Genomic DNA, 9,591 nt, shown 5'->3' with positions numbered 1-9,591 from the left:
TTGTGGTGAAGGTTGAGATCAGAGATGATGACCGCAGCAGCTGTAGTTGACAGACAGTAACAGACTGGAGCTCATTAACCCTGACAGTAACAGTCTCTGTTACATTAACCCTGACATTAACAGTCTCTGTTACATTAACCCTGACAGTAACAGTCTTTGTTACATTAACCCTGACAGTAACAGTCTCTGTTACATTAACCCTGACAGTAACAGTCTGGAGCTCCTTAACCCTGACAGTAACAGTCTCTGTAACATTAACCCTGACAGTAACAGTCTCTGTTACATTAACCCTGACAGTAACAGTCTCTGTTACATTAACCCTGACAGTAACAGTCTCTGTTACATTAACCCTGACAGTAACAGTCTCTGTTACATTAACCCTGACAGTAACAGTCTGGAGCTCATTAACCCTGACAGTAACAGTCTCTGTAACATTAACCCTGACAGTAACAGTCTCTGTAACATTAACCCTGACAGTAACAGTCTCTGTTACATTAACCCTGACAGTAACAGTCTCTGTTACATTAACCCTGACAGTAACAGTCTCTGTTACATTAACCCTGACAGTAACAGTCTCTGTTACATTAACCCTGACAGTAACAGTCTGGAGCTCATTAACCCTGACAGTAACAGTCTCTGTTACATTAACCCTGACAGTAACAGTCTCTGTTACATTAACCCTGACAGTAACAGTCTGGAGCTCATTAACCCTGACAGTAAACAGTCTCTGTTACATTAACCCTGACAGTAACAGTCTCTGTTACATTAACCCTGACAGTAACAGTCTCTGTTACATTAACCCTGACAGTAACAGTCTCTGTTACATTAACCCTGACAGTAACAGTCTGGAGCTCATTAACCCTGACAGTAACCGTCTCTGTTATATTAACCCTGACAGTAACAGTCTCTGTTACATTAACCCTGACAGTAACAGTCTCTGTTACATTAACCCTGACAGTAACAGTCTCTGTTACATTAACCCTGACAGTAACAGTCTCTGTTACATTAACCCTGACAGTAACAGTCTCTGTTACATTAACCCTGACAGTAACAGTCTCTGTAACATTAACCCTGACAGTAACAGTCTCTGTTACATTAACCCTGACAGTAACAGTCTCTGTTACATTAACCCTGACAGTAACAGTCTCTGTTACATTAACCCTGACAGTAACAGTCTCTGTTACATTAACCCTGACAGTAACAGTCTCTGTTACATTAACTCTGACAGTAACAGTCTCTGTTACATTAACCCTGACAGTAACAGTCTGGAGCTCATTAACCCTGACAGTAACAGTCTCTGTTACATTAACCCTGACAGTAACAGTCTCTGTTACATTAACCCTGACAGTAACATTCTCTGTTACATTAACCCTGACAGTAACAGTCTCTGTTACATTAACCCTGACAGTAACAGTCTCTGTTACATTAACCCTGACAGTAACATTCTCTGTTACATTAACCCTGACAGTAACAGTCTCTGTTACATTAACCCTGACAGTAACAGTCTCTGTTACATTAACCCTGACAGTAACAGTCTCTGTTACATTAACCCTGACAGTAACAGTCTCTGTAGATGTACCTATAGATCAATACACTGACTGATATGTTATGTACCTCTAGATCAATACACTGACTGATATGTTATGCACCTCTAGATCAATACACTGACTGACTGATATGTTATGTACCTCTAGATCAATACACTGACTGACTGATATGTTATGTACCTCTAGATCAATACACTGACTGACTGATATGTTATGTACCTCTAGATAAATACAATGACTGACTGATATGTACCTCTAGATCAATACACTGACTGATATGTTATGTACCTCTAGATCAATACACTGACTGATATGTTATGTACCTCTAGATCAATACACTGACTGATATGTTATGTACCTCTAGATCAATACAATGACTGACTGATATGTACCTCTAGATCAATACACTGACTGACTGATATGTTATGTACCTCTAGATCAATACACTGACTGACTGATATGTTATGAACCTCTAGATCAATACACTGACTGACTGATATGTTATGAACCTCTAGATCAATACACTGACTGACTGATATGTTATGAACCTCTAGATCAATACACTGACTGACTGATATGTTATGAACCTCTAGATCAATACACTGACTGACTGATATGTTATGTACCTCTAGATCAATACACTGACTGACTGATATGTACCTCTAGATCAATACACTGACTGACTGATATGTTATGTACCTCTAGATCAATACACTGACTGATATGTTATGTACCTCTAGATCAATCCACTGACTGACTGATATGTTTTGTACCTCTAGATCAATACACTGACTGACTGATATGTTACGTACCTCTAGATCAATACACTGACTGACTGATATGTACCTCTAGATCAATACACTGACTGACTGATATGTTATGTACCTCTAGATCAATACACTGACTGATATGTTATGTACCTATAGATCAATACACTGACTGATATGTTATGTACCTCTAGATCAATACACTAACTGACTGATATGTTATGTACCTCTAGATCAATACACTGACTGATATGTTATGTGCCTCTAGATCAATACACGGACTGATATGTTATGTACCTCTAGATCAATACACTGACTGACTGATATGTTATGTACCTCTAGATCAATACACTGACTGACTGATATGTTATGTACCTCTAGATCAATACACTGACTGACTGATATGTTATGTACCTCTAGATCAATACACTGAGATATGAAACTATCTCTCTCTCTCTCTCTCTTTCTCTCCCCCTGTCTCTCTCTCCCCCTGTCTCTCTCTTTCTCTCTCCCTGTCTCTCTCTTTCTCTCCCCCTATCTCTCTCTTTCTCTCCCCCTGTCTCTCTCTCTCTCTCTCTCTCCCTCTCTCCCTCTCTCGCTCTCTCATCCTCCCCCCTCTCTCCCTCCCTCTCTCGCTCTCCCCCTGTCATTCTCCCTCTCTCTCTCTCTCTCTCTCTCTCTCTCATATTCCCCCCTCTCTCTCCCCCTGTCTCTCTCCCTCTCTCTCTCTTCCTCTCCATATCTCTCTCCCTCTCTCTCTCTCTCTCTCTCATCCTCCTCCCTCTCTCCCTCTCTCTCTCTTCCTCCCCATATCTCTCTCTCTCTCTCTCTCTCATCCTCCCCCCCTCTCTCTCCCTCTCTCTCTTCCTCCCCATATCTCTCCCTCTCTCTCTCATACTCCCTCCTCTCTCTCCCTCTCTCTCTTCCTCCCCATATCTCTCCCTCTCTCTCTCTCATCCTCCCCCCTCTCTCCCTCTCTCTCTCTTCCTCCCCCTGTCTCTCTCTCTCTCTCTCATCCCCCCCTCTCTCTCCCCCCTCTCCTCTCATCACCCTCCTCCTCCCCTCCCTCCACCTCCCACAGCAGCAGGAAACACCTGCTCTATCAGCTCTTCACCACAGAAACTCAGTGACACACTGAAGACTCTAACAGCAGTTTGTACTATGACAGTTCCTGTCTAAATAATGCTTAGTTACAACCCAGTGTTAGTGAGAAATGTACATATAGTATTATATACCTTAACAACAGTATTATATACCTTAACAACAGTATTATATACCTTAACAACAGTATTATATACCTTAACAACAGTATTATATACCTTAACAACAGTATTATATACCTTAACAACAGTATTATATACCTTAACAACAGTATTATATATTGTACAGTATTAAATATTATACAATATTATATAGTATACTGTACTAAATATCTTATCGGCAGTATTATATATTATACAGTATTAAATGTTATACAGTATTATATAACTTCCCAACAGTAGTATATATTATACAGTAGTATATACCTTAACAACAGTATTATATATTGTACAGTATTAAATATTATACAATATTATATAGTATACTGTACTAAATATCTTATCGGCAGTATTATATATTATACAGTATTAAATGTTATACAGTATTATATAACTTCCCAACAGTAGTATATATTATACAGTAGTATATACCTTACCAACAGTATTATATAGTATTTATGTAGTATTATATAACTTCCCAACAGTAGTATATATTATACAGTATTATATAACTTCCCAACAGTAGTATATATTATACAGTATTATATAACTTCCCAACAGTAGTATATATTATACAGTAGTATATACCTTACCAACAGTATCATATAGTATTTATGTAGTATTATATAACTTCCCAACAGTAGTATATATTATACAGTATTATATAACTTCCCAACAGTAGTATATATTATACAGTAGTATATACCTTACCAACAGTATTATATAGTATTTATGTAGTATTATATAACTTCCCAACAGTAGTATATATTATACAGTATTCTATAACTTCCCAACAGTAGTATATATTATACAGTATTATATAACTTCCCAACAGTAGTATATATTATACAGTATTATATAACTTCCCAACAGTAGTATATATTATACAGTAGTATATACCTTACCAACAGTATTATATAGTATTTATGTAGTATTATATAACTTCCCAACAGTAGTATATATTATACAGTATTATATACCTTACCAACAGTATTATATAGTATTTATGTAGTATTATATAACTTCCCAACAGTAGTATATATTATACAGTAGTATATACCTTACCAACAGTATTATATAGTATTTATGTAGTATTATATAACTTCCCAACAGTAGTATATATTATACAGTAGTATATACCTTACCAACAGTATTATATAGTATTTATGTAGTATTATATAACTTCCCAACAGTAGTATATATTATACAGTATTATATAACTTCCCAACAGTAGTATATATTATACAGTATTATATAACTTCCCAACAGTAGTATATATTATACAGTAGTATATACCTTACCAACAGTATTATATAGTATTTATGTAGTATTATGTACAGTGGTGGAAAAAGTACTAAAATGTCATACTTGAGTAAAAGTAAAGACACCTTCATAGAAAAGTAAAAGTCAGTAAAATACTACTCGACTAAAAGGCAAGTATTTGGTTTTAACTATAGTGAAGTAGGAAAAGGAAAAGGTCATTGCTAAAATATATTTAAGTAGTAAAAGTAAAAGTATTAATCATTTTAAATTCCTTATATTTAGCAAACCAGATGGCACCATTTTCTTTTCTTTAAAAAAAGATTGACGGATAGCCAGGGGCCACACTCCAACACTCAGACATCATTTACAGATAGCCAGGGGCCACACTCCAACACTCAGACATCATTGACAGATAGCCAGGGGCCACACTCCAACACTCAGACATCATTGACAGATAGCCAGGGGCCACACTCCAACACTCAGACATCATTTACAGATAGCCAGGGGCCACACTCCAACACTCAGACATCATTGACAGATAGCCAGGGGCCACACTCCAACACTCAGACATCATTGACAGATAGCCAGGGGCCACACTCCAACACTCAGACATCATTGACAGATAGCCAGGGGCCACACTCCAACACTCAGACATCATTGACAGATAGCCAGGGGCCACACTCCAACACTCAGACATCATTTACAGATAGCCAGGGGCCACACTCCAACACTCAGACATCATTGACAGATAGCCAGGGGCCACACTCCAACACTCAGACATCATTTACAGATAGCCAGGGGCCACACTCCAACACTCAGACATCATTGACAGATAGCCAGGGGCCACACTCCAACACTCAGACATCATTGACAGATAGCCAGGGGCCACACTCCAACACTCAGACATCATTGACAGATAGCCAGGGGCCACACTCCGACACTCAGACATCATTGACAGATAGCCAGGGGCCACACTCCAACACTCAGACATCATTTACAGATAGCCAGGGGCCACACTCCAACACTCAGACATCATTTACAGATAGCCAGGGGCCACACTCCAACACTCAGACATCATTGACAGATAGCCAGGGGCCACACTCCAACACTCACCAGGACCAACCCTGCTTAGCTTCAGAATCAAGCCAGCTGTGGGATGCAGGGTGGTATGCTGCTGGCAGCAATTATATATTGTATAGTATTATATATTGTATAAGATTATAAACCTTACCAACAGTATTATATAGTTTTATAAACCTTACCAACAGTATTATATAGTATTATAAACCTTACCAACATTATTATATATTATATAGTATTATATATACCTTACCAACAGTATTATATAGTATTATAAACCTTACCAACAGTATTATATATTATATAGTATTATATATACCTTACCAACAGTATTATATAGTATTTTATACCTTACCAACAGTATTATATAGTATTTTATACCTTACCAACAGTATTATATATTATATAGTATTATAAACCTTACCAACAGTATTATATAGTATTTTATACCTTACCAACAGTATTATATAGTATTATATATACCTTACCAAAAGTATTATATAGTATTATAAACCTTACCAACAGTATTATATATTATATAGTATTATAAACCTTACCAACAGTATTATATAGTATTTTATACCTTACCAAAAGTATTATATAGTATTATAACCTTACCAACAGTATTATATAGTATTATATATACCTTACCAACAGTATTATATATTATATAGTATTATATATACCTTACCAACAGTATTATATAGTATAATAAACCTTACCAACAGTATTATATAGTATTATAAACCTTACCAACAGTATTATATATTATATAGTATTATATATTGTATAGTATTATAAACCTTACCAAAAGTTGTATATATTATATAGTATTATATAGTATTATATATACCTTACCAACAGTATTATATAGTATTATAAACCTTACCAACAGTATTATATAGTATTTTATACCTTACCAACAGTATTATATAGTATTATATACCTTACCAACAGTATTATATATTAATATAGTATTTATACCTTACCAACAGTATTATATAGTATTATATACCTTACCAACAGTATTATATATTAATAGTATTTTATACCTTACCAACAGTATTATATAGTATTATATACCTTACCAACAGTATTATATAGTATTATAAACCTTACCAACAGTATTATATATTATATAGTATTATATAGTATTATATAGTATTATATATACCTTACCAACAGTATTATATAGTATTATAAACCTTACCAACAGTATTATATAGTATTTTATACCTTACCAACAGTATTATATAGTATTATAAACCTTACCAAAAGTATTATATAGTATTATAAACCTTACCAACAGTATTATATATTATATAGTATTATAAACCTTACCAACAGTATTATATAGTATTTTATACCTTACCAAAAGTATTAGAGTATTATAAACCTTACCAACAGTATTATATATTATATAGTATTATATATACCTTACCAACAGTATTATATAGTATTATAAACCTTACAACAGTATTATATAGTATTATAAACCTTACCAACAGTATTATATAGTATTTTATACCTTACCAACTGTATTATATAGTATTTTATACCTTACCAACAGTATTATATAGTATTATAAACCTTACCAACAGTATATATAGTATTATATACCTTACCAACAGTATTATATAGTATTATAAACCTTACCAACAGTATTATATAGTATTATATACCTTACCAACAGTATTATATAGTATTATATACCTTACCAACAGTATTATATAGTATTATATACCTTACCAACAGTATTATATAGTATTATATACCTTACCAAAAGTATTATATAGTATTATGAACCTTACCAACAGTATTATATATTATATAGTATTATATAGTATTATATAGTATTATATATACCTTACCAACAGTATTATATAGTATTATAAACCTTACCAACAGTATTATATAGTATTTTATACCTTACCAACAGTATTATATAGTATTATAAACCTTACCAAAAGTATTATATAGTATTATAACCTTACCAACAGTATTATATATTATATAGTATTATAAACCTTACCAACAGTATTATATAGTATTTTTATACCTTACCAAAAGTATTAGAGTATTATAAACCTTACCAACAGTATTATATATTATATAGTATTATATATACCTTACCAACAGTATTATATAGTATTATAAACCTTACCAACAGTATTATATAGTATTATAAAACCTTACCAACAGTATTATATAGTTTTTATACCTTACCAACTGTATTATATAGTATTTATACCTTACCAACAGTATTATATAGTATTATAAACCTTACCAACAGTATTATATAGTATTATATACCTTACCAACAGTATTATATAGTATTATAAACCTTACCAACAGTATTATATAGTATTATATACCTTACCAACAGTATTATATAGTATTATAACCTTACCAACAGTATTATATAGTATTATATACCTTACCAACAGTATATATAGTATTATATACCTTACCAAAAAGTATTATATAGTATTATGAACCTTACCAACAGTATTATATATTATATAGTATTATATATTGTATAGTATTATAAACCTTACCAAAAGTTGTATATAGTATTATAAACCATACCAACAATATTATATATTATATTCCCTACCTCCAGGGAAGGGCGGGAGGGAGGGGAGGGACGGTGAGTCAGGTGAGAGGAAGCCTCACCACTGCCCCCTCCCCTCCCTACCCTCCCACCCTCCCTTCCCTCCCCCCTCCCCCCTCCCCCTCCCACCCTCCCACCCTCCCACCCTCCCCTCCCACCCTCCCACCCTCCCTCCCACCCTCCCACCCTCCCCTCCCAACCTTACCAACAGTATTATATAGTATTATATACCTTACCAACAGTATTATATAGTATTATAAACCTTACCAACAGTATTATATATTATATAGTATTATATAGTATTATATAGTATTATATATACCTTACCAACAGTATTATATAGTATTATAAACCTTACCAACAGTATTATATAGTATTTTATACCTTACCAACAGTATTATATAGTATTATAAACCCTACCAAAAGTATTATATAGTATTATAAACCTTACCAACAGTATTATATATGATATAGTATTATAAACCTTACCAACAGTATTATATAGTATTTTATACCTTACCAAAAGTATTAGAGTATTATAAACCTTACCAACAGTATTATATATTATATAGTATTATATATACCTTACCAACAGTATTATATAGTATTATAAACCTTACCAACAGTATTATATAGTATTATAAACCTTACCAACAGTATTATATAGTATTTTATACCTTACCAACTGTATTATATAGTATTTTATACCTTACCAACAGTATTATATAGTATTATAAACCTTACCAACAGTATTATATAGTATTATATACCTTACCAACAGTATTATATAGTATTATGAACCTTACCAACAGTATTATATAGTATTATATACCTTACCAACAGTATTATATAGTATTATATACCTTACCAAAAGTATTATATAGTATTATGAACCTTACCAACAGTATTATATATTATATAGTATTATATATTGTATAGTATTATAAACCTTACCAAAAGTTGTATATAGTATTATAAACCATACCAACAATATTATATATTATATTCCCTACCTCCAGGGAAGGGCGGGAGGGAGGGGAGGGACGGTGAGTCAGGTGAGA

The sequence above is a fragment of the Oncorhynchus kisutch genome, unplaced genomic scaffold (genome assembly GCF_002021735.2).
Source record: "Oncorhynchus kisutch isolate 150728-3 unplaced genomic scaffold, Okis_V2 Okis07a-Okis12b_hom, whole genome shotgun sequence".
Taxonomy (NCBI): Eukaryota; Metazoa; Chordata; class Actinopteri; order Salmoniformes; family Salmonidae; genus Oncorhynchus; species Oncorhynchus kisutch.
This window is presented reverse-complemented; position numbering follows the sequence as displayed.